Source organism: Parambassis ranga, chromosome 2 (assembly GCF_900634625.1).
Source record: "Parambassis ranga chromosome 2, fParRan2.1, whole genome shotgun sequence".
Taxonomy (NCBI): domain Eukaryota; kingdom Metazoa; phylum Chordata; class Actinopteri; family Ambassidae; genus Parambassis; species Parambassis ranga.
The window spans coordinates 38,502,431-38,516,505 of record NC_041023.1 but is presented as its reverse complement, the minus strand read 5'-3'; the positions used below and the strand labels follow the sequence as shown (position 1 = coordinate 38,516,505).

The window sequence follows — 14,075 nt, the reverse complement described above, 5'->3', positions numbered from 1 at the left end:
GGCTCAAACCCTGGACTTAAATTTTAGGGTACCTACCTTTCCAATGTGGATGTATGCAGCTGTAATGGTGTCATGATTGGATGATGCTAGTTAGGATGTTCCACCAAGATTGGTTGAAATTAAAGCAAAGGTGTGATTCCACTGATGGCCACTAGGTGACTAAAAGTAATACATTTCCTTGTACAATATTTGCATAAATGTGCATATGCAAATTGCCATAGTCCAGTTTCATGCTCCACCTCCTCCATAACTATTGGCCAGAAATTGTGATTAGTTCATATATGAGGTTTAATAAATGGTTTACTGGAAGTCTCAACATTTTTTGGCATCATGCTTCTTGATTCGTCCCAGCTCTCCTCTTTTCCTGTAGAAACTGGTTGCAACCTTTTGCTGCTGCAGCCTCCCAATGTGCACAGTCAGCAGAGTAGTCAGCGTAACCCACTGTGGCATTTGCATCATGCCCCTTCTGTGTGTGTGTGTGTGTGTGTGCTTCTAATGAAAAGAGACAAGCTCTGCTGGGGTCCCTTTTTCAAACCATAAGGGTACAGTGTCAGTGTTGTAATGTGGTCATGCATGTTTTTTACCTCCTTTTTGAGCATGTGTGGAAGTTACAGTGTGTGTGTGTGTGTGTGTGTGTGTGTGTGTGTGTAAAATGATATCCAGGCCCCAACCTCTCCATTTCTCTCTGCAGGTAATAAAAATATAGAGTGCCCTCCAGATCCCTTTATAGAGAGAGAGTTGAGACCACAGCGAAATCTAGGACAGGCTCCATTGATTTGGAGGCTACAGTATTACTAGCCATCACAGCCAAGGCAATATGAGAGGCCTTTTTTTTAAATCACACAGCCACCCTGAGCCCAGAGGGACAGTGAGAAGAGAGGGGGAGGGGATAAATGTGAAAAGTATCCTTACTTTGTTTCTGGTCATTGTGTGGCTCATTTTGCTCACATTTTTTTCTGCTTTTACAAATTTCTCACAAAAATTGCGTATTGTGGAACATGTGTTGTTATTTTAATTGAAATTTAAATTTTTATTCAGTGAGTCTGAACACGCTGGCGTGTGTTATATCACTCTTGTGTCCATTAAATGTGTTAAAAGCCCATTTCCCAAATGTCAATCACAGGGCATTTTTGCTCTCAATTTGGTTTTCATCCAAGAGCTTCAAAGGTGCAGACGAATGAAAAAAAAATGTTTTCATAGTGTCTCTTGGATCGGGCTCTTCCAGATCTCAGGAGAGCAGTGAAGTGTTCTGGGTCGGGCCAGGAACCGACCCCCTCTGTCTGGCTAAATAAGATAAGCCCCTGTCATTGTATCCCTCCACTCCACAGGCCTGACCACATCAAATATTCATGGGCCACAGCAGACTCTTAAGTAAACTGGCCAATTTGTTGCGGAAGACGTGCATTAAGATTGGCTGGGACGATACGCGACTGGCCCCAGGAGGAAGGAGGGGCGAGAGTTGGAGTTGACGGGGCCAGACAGGGGGTGCCATTTTGGCTCTCTTGTGTCTTTTGTCAGAGCGGCACGTGGTGGGTCCTGTCTGGGCTTGTGAATGGGGGAGGATGGAAGATAAGAGGAGGTCAAAGAGGGACTTGAATGACAAAAGAAATGAATGGCAACAACTTAATCGATCATATCACAGGCGCAAACAAACAAAAAGTACATGAGCACTTTTGAATGATTGCTTTCCAAACAATAGATTTCAAGGATTCACATTATGTCTCCCTGAGGACACAAGTTGACAAATCGCTAAAGCACATTGTTCTGCTTTATGGGTGAAGTTAAAAACAACTCGGTGATTCCCTGTAGGGCATCTGATGGAAATGAGCTGAAGAAGCTTTAAAATAAAAGAAAAAAAGGATGAAGCTCAGACCCGATGCAGCCATGAGGTCACTCTTGTTCACACTTGTCGTGAATATTAAATATCTTTGTCGCATTTCATTCTTCCTCTTTGAAACCTGCAGCCTATATGATTGTTGCCTCAATAGGCTGGATGCTGAATGAGGCTATTTACATGCTAATACCCGTGCACTGCAATTTTCTTATCATGTATGTAAATGTGCTGCATTTGCCAAAACACAAACCGACAATGCGCTGACGTCAGCGTATCATTCCTTCACACCATTCCTTGTTAGCATTAATTAAGGCTCATTAGGAACCTGTCACACCTGTACTTTCTACATCTTCAAGATCTGCATCCTGTTTGTGCAACAACCTATATGGGCAGCATGTGTGTGTGTGGGAGTTTGGAGCAGTTATTAAAACAGGAGTGGATATGAGAAGAGTATGCATGAAGGCTGTGTGGGATGAGGATTATTCTGAGCTCTGCCATCTGTAAACAGGCGGACAGGTTGGTTTCCAGGATGATGAGAGTGGCTATAGATGAGAATGATGACTGTATTTCTGTGTATTTTTCTAACTCCTTCTTTACACCAAGTGCAAGTGGAAATATCTGTCTTATGCCTGACATCTTTGGGAATCCATTGACTAGTTTAGTGAGCATCAATAACATTCGGTGCTTTTAAATCCCTTAAAAATGTATTTATCATCCTATTAATGGTCAATGCACTTATCCACAGGTGACCCAAAGACTGCAGTTCCTCCAGCATCCACTTGAGGCTGGAACCAAATGTAAGTCACTTCCCATAGACCTCTATGTTAAAACGTCCGACCTGACACGTATGCTAATGATGTGTCAGGTTTTGGCCAGAAACAACATGCTAGCAGCTTAAAATGCGAAACTGTATCAAAATCATGTGACGGCCATCTTTATTTGAACTTTTTATCATTCATATCATTCCATCTTAGTATATAGATGGTGGCTTAGGATGCATTTATTTAAAAAGATGAAATTACCACTTCATCAAATCAAATCTAATGAGATTCTAAATCTAACAGTATGAATTGTGCAAAAGTCATTTTGGCTGCTTTGTCAGGGTCAAAGTCAGCAATAAGATCTGCATAAACCAGTCAGGATGTGAAATCCTATTAAATGGATAGATGGCCGAGCCTTCCTGTGATAAAAGGGACTATTCTAGAATTCCTACATGACCTTAAAGTAGCCTATCGGTCATGTGACCCTGATTAGAATGATAGAAAATAAAAATATTTGGAGTAAAAGAAGGATTTTTACACAAATATGTGTGAATAAGTGTGTGTGTGTGTCTCAGATTCAGAGGTCATTCCCATAAAAAAGTAGAGGGGACGTTTTGAGCTAGAGAGGAAATCCAATTAAGACCCCGGTACAGTCATAGTGGCATTTAACAAATAACCCCTGCTGTCTCTCTCAGGGCGAGCGAGCCCTAGCACACTAATAATAACACACTTTCTCTAAGTTATAGTCTTATTCTGTATTATGTCTCCTATATGTCTGAGAAGAGTTACGTTCCTATTCACCCCTGTGATGAAGGCATTAGTCAACGCCTTCTGTAACGACCAATCATCGGCGTTTTTATCCATCATGTGTTTATGCACGCACATACACACACACACACATACATTCCCTGAAATACGTGTATTATCCCAAGGTGGATAAGAAAATCAATGAAAAGCAATATTCCTATTGGATTTAGTTTATACCATCGACCTATTACTGAGAGCTGCTACGTAGATCATCTGTGCAGTGGTGAGTGGATGACCTGCTAACCTCCATCCAGGGTCACCGCATTAAAGCTCACTGCTGCTCCAAAGATAGCATGTTTACCTGTAGAAAAATTGATGTCCATCTGAAGAGGCTGTCCACTCCAAAAGCCTCTTATGGACATAAAGGTTACATTTTGGAGGACGATTGTCCTCTTTGAGATGCATTTTTTTTTATCCAGCCACAGGACTCTCTGCCTTCCACCTCACTACTCTTACACAATCAGTCTTATTTGTGTTTGCTGCACTGCTTTTCACAAAATAAGACATTAAATGTCCAAGAAGAACAACTAAATGTCCAAAGAGAGGAATAAAAGATATAAATGCACACAAAGAGACAATATGAGACATAAAATGTCCAAGAACAACCACAAAATGTACAAAAAACTGACACAAAATATCCACAGACAAAATCACACACAAGATGTCCAAGAAGAACCACAAAATGTCCACAAGCATATAGAAAATGATACAAAGGACAAAATGAGACACACAATGACCTTAAAATGACCAAAAATAGACACTATGTGATACAAAATGTCAACAAAGAGACAAATTTAGACCCAAAATGTTGCAAGAGAACTACAAAATAATCTAAAATGCACACAAAAGATACAAAATGGCCACAATGGGCAAAAAGAGACACAAATAAATAAGAAAAACCATAAAAATGGCCAAAAAATTGACATAAAAGATGTCAAAAAATGTCCACTAAGAGACACAGAAAGAGACATGGTACTAGAAAATCTTGTAGTGACATGGAAGGGGCCTGAACTGTGCTTCTTGTGCTTACTTAGCCGCCATGTCAAACCCAACAAATGAATCATCACAACAGAAACACCATGTGATGTGTCAGCCATGTCTTTTTGTCTCCACCCACCCAAGCATGTCCGCAACCCTTATATTTAAACCCCCACGTCACAAAGTGACACGGTGCCAGGAGACCGACACGGCAACTTGTGGCACTTCTCGTCTGGGAAGATAATGAGTTCCCACAGGCCAGAGATAGGGCAGTGTTGACTGAAGGTGTGTGTGTGTTTCTTTGTTATTAAAGTACAGAGAAAAAGAAGCAGGGAAATTCTTTGAAACTTCAAATCGCCCCAGTTTTGGTCAACCCCCAGCAGGATTTGGCTGTAATGAGGACTGCTTCTGCTCTCTCTGTCTGCTGCCCTCTGTCAGCTTCTTTCTTTCTGTCTCTGCTCTCCACAGTTGATGGTACAGACAACAGATCACTCCCAGGAGAGCCAGCCTTAAAACATTATCCATCATGCTGACAGCTCGAGAGTCTTAAAGTGGAGAAAATATCATGTACAACACATAGATAAACTTCAAACTGCTGCCGCTTTCTTACGGAAAGTTCAATATTGAACAAAAATCACCTCATAGATGTGCTGGGGATGAGAATACAGACAGTATGTCATCCAGGCTGTATATGTCCTTGTAAAAATAAAACTGTACACTAAGGCTGGACAAGAGGGGACAGCTCAGATATATGATGGTGGGGGAGGGGGATACGACTTGCTGCACCTGTTCTTACTTTGTTATGATGCGATTGCCTGATTGATCTCACCTGTGATCGTCATGGTGACCAGCCTCACTGCTGGTCTATGCCAGGCATATGATCAGCTGTCTACACCAACAAGAAGGTGTAAAAACAAAATGTGACACAAAATGTCCCAGAAAGAATTGTAAAAGATACTAATGTCGACAAAGAGACCAGATGAGACATGGCATGTCCAAGAGGAAGTACAATATAACCAAAACAATATATAAAATTAAATTAAATGTCCAAAAAGAGACACAGTGAGTCACAAAATGTCCAAAAGGAGCTACAAAATAACCAAAAACAGATATAAGATGACACAGAATGTCCACAAAGAGACAAATTCTAACAACTAACTAGACTAATGACAGAGACAGAATGATAAAAAGTCAATAAAATAACACAAAAAATCAAAAGAAATGTACAAAATAACTGTGTTTATGCTGTAAAATGCCACATATTTTTTTAATAATCTAAAATTACTAAAGCATGAAGTGCACCAACAATTGAATGTCAGTAAGCTGTTATTTCACACAGCAGTGTCCCACCTTAAGCCTGCACTCTGGAACAGTTTGAAGATCTCCAGGTTACACTAAGAAATGTTGAGAGTGCAGAGTCAGACCATGCACTTGCTTTTTTGTAACATTATTTCTAAAGTGAACTGGAAGCCTTGCTACAACTGCTTCCCTCTGCTACCTCCTGCTTTGGTGCTGCACTCCGACACTCAGTATAAATAATGAGGTGTAGAATTTTCCAGTATGGGCATAATTTCAGGGGTTAGCAGGCTGCAGAACCAGCTCAGAATCAGTATGAAATTAGGACACAGGCCTAGTAATTTTCCACCCTGGGCTTATGCCTCAAGGTGTACTTTCTAAACTATAATTTTTTGAAAATGCACGGTGTTCATTCTAGGCTAAAAAGTTGAGAAACTTGCACTCTCTCTCTCTCTCCAGGTATTCAGTTACGACTTCTCCAAGGTCTGCACGGACTGAATGAAACCCAAGGTAAGGGTTGGGGAGGGGGTAAAAAGGGGGTAAATGTGTAGATGTGTGTGACGACTCTGTAAGGAATGATAAAGAGACAGAAGCCTGTTTTACAGCACCAAGGCCGACAACCTGGGATTTATGATCTACAAGTGTTCTAACCTTGTGAAACTCCTAAAAGCAGTTTGAATTCATTCAGTGCAATGACACTGTCCATTTCCTGTGGGTTTATTAAATGAGGAGCAATACACAGAGATTTTAAGAGGGACCGATCCGCCCTCAGATACTTTTATCTGGCCATAAATCTCGTCATCTTCAAGGCAGGAGTTATTTTGTGAGTCTCACTCTTTGATGTGTCTCCGCAAAGTGTAAAAGAATGACCATAATGTGACATTATTATTATATATATATTTTTCAGTGACGACAACGTTTGCATGTGACAATGGATCTAAATGTACAAATAACAAATGTATTGAAATCACACTGAATCTGAATCAGTGGCAAGAGAAGCGTTAAAAGTGTAGGAAATGACCTGATTGGTCCTGATTGGCAGATGTGTGAGATGAGATTTGCAGTAATGAAATCAAATCTCAGTGGGGGTAAAGACAGACAGGCCGTGTCCCCTACACTGACAGAGAATTGAAGTCACATGTGTCCTTGTCCCCGCGTGGAGGCTCTTGTCATTGTGCAGCAGTAGGCCTATGATCACCCTCCCTCTCTTGCTCACTAACACATAGCCCCCTCAGGCTCCTTTCTCTCGCCCACCTAAGGTTTCAAGGTTGCCGCTCCAGCGTCACACTCCGACTATTCCTTTCTCTCTTTTGCCTCTGCTGTGAATGTTCACCTCCCCCTCACTGTCTTCACTGTCAGCTTATCATTAAGCACAGATCAGGCTTTGGTAAGGGTGTCTTTAAGTCAGTTCATACACTACAGTGCACTCTCTTACTGTAACCTTTATTCTTCAGTGCCTTCTATAGGCCGTTACATACAACTCCCCAGGTGTTGAAACCGTTGCTGAAAGGTGTGCAACACCAGCTAATGATGGTATGGTAACTATTAAATGTAGCAACATCTTTTAAGTTAATAATGGTGTCATATTCATTTATAATTCGGCTTTAGGGGTACTGGTGGTCACGTTGTCTTAATTGTGAGACGCTGGGGGCATACCAGGTGCAAGAAAAAGCCAGGTGCAGGGAGCGTGGTGGATGAAGAAAGAATGCCGGACACAGGAGCTATTCAGAGTACAGGAAGCATGGTGGTGTTGCAGGAAATGTACAAGGTGCAAGAAGGATGCTGGCTGCAGGAAGTGTGCAGAAAACAGGAAGCGTGCTGGATACAGGAAGTGTGCAGAGTGCAGGAAGCATACTGGATGCAGGAAGTTTGCTTGGTGGAAGAATCTTGTCAAATACAGGAAGTGTGCAGAGTGCAGGAAGCATGCTGGATGCAGGAAGCAAGACATGTCCAGGAAGCATGATGATGTTGCAGGAAGCTTGCTGGTTGTAGGAACCATGCCAGTGCAGGAAGCATGGTAGTTCAAGAACAAGAAGTTTTGGATGCTTTTGAAACAGAAGCAAATTTCATTCACCTCCAATATGTCTGTGCTTTGGGTTGGACAAGTCTTACTTATCATACCTGTTGGGGATTTATTTCAGAAGCATAAATTTAAATCTTTCATCGTCTCTGAGTGTAATTTTGTGTAATTTCTCATACGACCTTGGCCTGCACAGGCACAGACCCGGAATACGCACACACACAAACACACACACATGCATTCCGTCTTTCCCTTTAGGATAGCATCCGCTGGATGAAAGGTGCAGCACCCCCCTCGCCTAACCCTTCCTCTCTCTCTTTTCTCTCAGTTGTCAAACATCAAAAAGAAGGGTGCTGTTTCCAAAAAGACTTACCCAGGGCTCAGAGGGGAGGGGGTGGGCTTTTTTTTTTTTTTACAGGAGGGTGATAGATAGAAAAAGAGAACATGGATGACGCTCTGGCTGTGAGCCTGGTGCCTTATTCATGCCCCACACACTCCCCTTGTGTGTTGGGCGAGGACAGGGTTCCACTGATTAGTGCGAGAATGTTGTAAAGAAAGAGAGAAGGTGCCAAGCCGCTGCCTCTAGCAAAGTTACACAGAAGGAGAGACATGTGTGTGTGTGCGTGTGTGTGTGTGTCAGAGAGAGAGAGTGAGGGTGAGAGACAGAGAGATTGAGCGTTGTTGCAATGATTAAGTCATTTCTTATACTCGCCTTTGAGTGCCTTGTCTTTGATGCTGTTAAAAAAAAGAAAGCCCCTCCCACACAGACATCATTAAGGAACAGAGGAATTGTCTCTCAAGTTGGATGAAGAGGATGAGGAGGGTGGGGGTGCGTGATAAGGAACTGAGGGGTGCGCAAAGATGGCAGATTTGTTTTGCAATCTTGGCATTTTGTTGTCTTTGTTCTTCAGCTCGTTTGTTTAGCTAACAGCTCTGCTGGATCACTTCTTAATGTCACAATTATAATCCAATAGATGCAGTTCCTCTAATGGCCACTTGAGAGTGGCTCCAGAAGTGATTTCCTCATCTATCCACCTTTACAGCAGAAATAAACCTGGTATAACCTGACCACTAAACAGCACGTTGGATGCTAAAACCAGCCATATAATCCCACTCAATCCAAACAGCAGGAATCTCTAGTCAAATATTGTATCTCTACCTGTCTCCTATATGTATTACTGGAAATATTGAACCATGTGATGCAGAGTCAGAGCAGAGCACAACCGGTTTGTTTGTCTTCCTTTATACCCTGCAAGATGAAAAGAACGCTGTTAAGTCTGATGTTGTTGGTTCTCTCTGCCGTCAAAATGAAAGACTCCAAGACTGACAGACACAAAAGGGCTTTTTGAGATTTGTTGCAACCGCAGGAAGCCGCCTCTCCCTCCAAATTTGCCACTTGACAGTGATGGAGTGCCTGTCTAATACAATGATGTGTTAGTCCGCACAATGTGCACGCAGGAGATGCACCCACAAACACAACTGGGAGTGCGTTCAAAGACTGGAAGGCTGTCTGACAACATCATTAGTGTGTCTCTGTCTGTGTGTATTACTTTCTTCTCTCTCTCCCTCTCTCTCACCCCCACCGTGCCGTCTGTCTCGGGGAAACAGGTGGAGGACTATTCTCAGAGATCATACATTCCCTCTGTTATGTCTCAGGAGCACATCAGTGTGTTGGGGTGGAGATAAGCACAGCTAGAGTGTGAGCATGCGGAGCAGATGCACAAAAGTTTGGGATGGGATGGGACTGTGGATGTGGTGTTACCATGGTAGCAGAGAGAGATGCTCAGTGTTCACTTCTGTCAGCGGAGAGATGCAAGGACAGGAGTGATGTGGAAGTGGTGGTTTTGGTTGAAAAGCCTGGCTTCTTTTTTTTGGAACACAGATTTGCAGTAATCCAGATGATTAAGGCTGAAAGTTTGGATTAGTAATTCATGATTAGCTGCAGTTAGGATGTGGACTCTGCCATCATGGAGTTGGTTGGTGCAGATTCACCTTTTTCATTTGTAACCCTTGATGGAGTGCTGTGTTTGTGACAGAAACCAAGATGTCAAGAGAATCGATGAACTGTAGAAATTGATCTGAGGCAACCTTTTGCAGGATTTTGAGCAGGTTTTTAAAATGTGTTGGGAAAAAGTGTTTCAAAGTATTCGGGGCTCAAAACAATTTGAGCCTCCCGAATACTTGATGTACTCATGGCAGCAATCCACTTGCCGACCCCACACCTTAACCCTTTTCCAGACACAGCTGCTATCACCTTTTACCAAGTAAAATTTGAAAAGCTCTCCTGCCTGCAGACTTTACATGCTAGCTTCAAATCAAATTAGCCTAAAAATCTGCAGTGGTAAAGTAACACCACAACAAAGGGTGCAGAAAAAAAGGAGAAAGGGGAAGACAGACAAGGAGGTAAAATTGTTCTCTTCACTGCTGGGCCTTGTGCCCCCTTCTCTCCACATGAGAGGGGGCCCCTCTGATGAGGTGTTGATTGCCTGTGGGCACAAGTGGTTTCTCCAAACACTCTAAAAGTGGCCTATCTTCTGATTGGATTCAAGTGTTATAACAGCAAATAGGCGCTGACACTCGACCACACATTACAGCGTTGAGATAGACCTCGAGGCGAGAGCTTTCATTAAAACGGTGTCTCGTAAAAAGGCCTGGATAGATGCGAAGGTTATTTTCAGAAGTAGGGTTATTCATAGACTGTTTTTTCCCCATTTTTTTAACAAATGTGCTAAAGCTCAGCAGGATGAGTCACTAGAATGTATGCAACTAAGAAGAAAATAAGCACTTATAGCTGGAGTGTGGCTAGTGTGGGAGGACTTGGCTAATGCAGAAGCGTCTAGGGGGGGGGGGGCGGCTATCCAGATATGCCCTAAAGTTGATTATTTAGCATTTTAATGCAGGACTGGTTTTTGTTGTCACCACCATCAAGTGACCACTTGAGGAACTACAGGTAAACATGTTAAATTCAGCATTACTTTGACATTATTGATACAAGTCAGAGAACAGGATTTAAAGCTGACATGTGGTATACAGGACAAAAGATGCACATCTGCTCTGTAAGTATATGAGCCAGGGCTGACATCTGCCTGCGAATGTATGTACACACACATACACACACACGAGCTTTCTGTCTGTGATGCACATGGCGATTTACAGGGACACAGACGAGACATGAATATTTAAGAGTCTTCAGTCTGCATGCGTTCCATATATGTCACCATCAGAGTCTCAAGAGCTGGTTGGAGGGCAAGGGGGGTGATGAGTAGCATGTGTGTTTCTGTATGTGTGTGGTACTCAAAGTGGCCATCTTCATATATCATGTAGCTTCTCTTCGCCAAGAGCACTGCTTCTGTCAAGTGTGTGTGATGAGCACCCACAAGACCTCTCTGCACTTCACCCCCTTCGTCTGAGAGAAGAAGGGGGATGCGGAGGCGGGTGGGGGACATCATGTTCATCTGCTGTGTTGAGAAAGCAGGTCAGTGGGGTAGGTTAGACTGTGCGTGCATTTGCATGTGTGTATGGGTAATCCTCTTAGAGAAGTTTTTTATATCTTATCATTCAAAAATAATATAAATATGAACAGCAAAGGGCTCCTGAGATACAACAGGCTGCACAAATGAGATGCAGCCTGATGCCTGCTTGTCGAGGAGCAGCCACACGTAAAGGGTTAATGACACGACTGGTGATGCCTCCGCTTTCCACAACATTTCCACATGATGGGTAAACCACCACCACCCCCCTGCAGAGTCTGACAGTAGCTCGCAGCGGTCCGTCACCTCGTGTCCGCTCTCAGCGTGACGCCTGGCACTTATGATGTTATGAGATGTTCACACAGAAGTCGCCGCCAGCCCGCACCACACAGACTCACACACAGTCTCCCCTCACTGATCTCCGTGAATGTGAAGTGATGAAAAGCAACGTTCCTGTACTGGTGTCACATAAGTTTTCCCACTACCCCATCCCTTTTAGGAGACTTGCAAGCTTTCTTTGTATTGTTGAGTAAAATAAATGTGGTGGAATATTCGTATAGCTCCATGAAAAATGCCATATTTCATAATGGATAACGGAACATTGCCCAATCTCATCCAATCATGAGGACCATACAGGAGGTATGCAGTGCGGTAGTCTCTGTGGTTCAAGTCCCCCTGACACTGTGAGCTGTTTTGTTGTCACCTGCTGTTAAGTTTTGTCTTTAATCATGCTTAATTCATAAGATTAAACACATTTTACAAGAAAACTGTTTTCATTATGCAGTCACCATTTTTACTACATGACACAGCTGGAGAAATATGCACACATTTTCTTCTAGTTATTCTAGTTATATCGACCTCATATTGTTGTTTCCTGGTGAGGATGGGCTGTTTTATATGCAGCTGTATCAGGTGTGTCTCAGCAGACTCTAAGGGGGACGATTGATTTGATTGCAAATGATTTTGACTCTGATGAAGACAAAGTGCTGTTGAAATGATGGCCTGTTTGCACTATTAACGCTGCTCCAGTCCCTTTGTACTCTGAGCACTCAGCTGCATTGGACAGAAAAGTACCATAAAGCTGTCAAGTAGCTGAGTGTGTGCAATTAGTTATTTTGCAGCAATGAAGCCAACATTCCTGTCATTTCCACTGTATTTCTGGTGGAAATAAGAACACAATGTGGCCCCTGCCCATTGTCACAAGCTTCTGTCACATAGCAATCCATAAGTACTTAGCTGCTAAGGAAATTAGCCGCTCCGCCGGCTGGAGAATGGAGAAATCATTGTGGAGTCCGGTATGCTTCTGTGCACCAGTGTAATTGTGTTTCTAACAAATGTGCTCGCAAAGTAGGAGGTTTCAGACCTCTACTCTTCCTCCTCCTCCTTCCTCCTCTTAACTAAAACCTCCTTCTAGCCCCTTAACATGCAAGCACTAGTTAGCCGTGCAGCGGGACCATGCTGGCGCACCACAGCCAACCTCATTACCATTTGATTATGCGAAATCAGCAGAGAGGAGTGAGAGAATCAAAGCCGTCACTGGAGACGAGTGAGTTGTACAGTAAGTGTCCCTGCCCCACCGGATCGGTCGGGGCGGGGGGGGCGGGGGGGGCAGGGACAAAGATTAGAGAACTCGCTCCCAGAGATCAAATTCTCTTAGTTTGCCTCCCTCTCGGGTGTCAAAATGAGTTTTGTTGGCAGCAGATGTGGAGGTCTATCCTGCCCTTGCAGGGGGGTTATGAGGAGAGCAGGTTCACGTAAGCCTGGAAAATGAAGGAGATCCTGACTATGATAGCCGTAAAGAATTCAGGGACCCTTGCAGAGAAGAGTGGGCTGAAACACTGTCATTTATATTCAAGGACAGCTGCAGCCGGGGGAGTGGGTTTAAAATCAATGCAGAGGCTTTACCTCGTCTCATCCGTACTTTTTTTTTTCTGTGTACACACACAATAGCAGCATTGAAATGATGTCTTGACACAATGGCAGTGCATTCATACACAAATAGGAGCAAAGATGTACACACTAGCAGCCATCAGTGCCATGTGAGATAACAAGGCCATATTGAGAATGACCGGAGGAAAAGGAAAGATGGATGAGTGAAAGAGTTAGAAAGTGGTCACGCTCGGCTTCCTCTTGCCATGTAGCTGCCCCTATCTCTCCGCCGCACTGACCCTCTACACAACCAGCTCTGCACCTTATCAGCACTTCCCTCGGTCTTTCTCCCCCCCGTCGCGGGACGTGATGCTGGAAACGTAACGCCAGATATAGGTTGAGTCACAGAGCGGCACTATCAGTGCCGGACACGGAGCCCGTCGGCCTGCAGTCATCAAGCAGTTGAAGGTGTGATTTGAAACTGCCTCTTCCCTCAGGCGTGTTCACACACACAGACATACGTGCAGTATGAAAACACACACTTATGAGCTTGCCTTTAATTGGAGCGATATTGCAGGTAAAGGCCTCATTTATATGCATTTCTTTCGCCTAAAGCCACTCACTGAAACCCACTCGCACACAAACACATACACAAAGTGGCAACAATACTTATTGAAGCTGACGCCGGCCTTATCCACTTAATCCAAATTTACATACAGCACTTCCGTTTGGTATTCCATCAAAAGCATTAACCCACCAGCCTCCCCTCCTTCTCCTCTGCTCCCTCCTTCTCTCATGCAAATAACCCTCAACGTTGGCTTTAGCTTCTTAACTGATACTGAAGGAGATTTCTGTGCTAAAGGGTGCAGAATTTACAGGAAATTATTAAAGCAAATGTCAATTTTAAGTTCAAGATGGATTTTTTGTCTTTGTCTCTTAAAATGACAAAAAAATGCAGTTCCTCAAGTGGCCACTTGAGGGACCTTCATGATAAAACGCTCAAATTTAGAGTAAAATGCATTGAAAATGCTCTTCCACAG

At 43.4% G+C, this 14,075-nt stretch overlaps 1 protein-coding gene across 1 annotated transcript in view; it reads left to right on the top strand.

Annotated features, from left to right (window-relative positions):
• Positions 1–6,135: 6,135 nt before the first annotated feature.
• The window catches only part of klf7a (Kruppel like factor 7a), a 45,776-nt gene continuing 37,836 nt past the window's right edge, over positions 6,136–14,075 (top strand). Inside the window, exon 1 of the mRNA XM_028398628.1 lies at positions 6,136–6,186. The gene's annotated coding sequence lies outside the window, so the exon portion shown is untranslated. The remainder of the gene's footprint in view (positions 6,187–14,075) is intronic.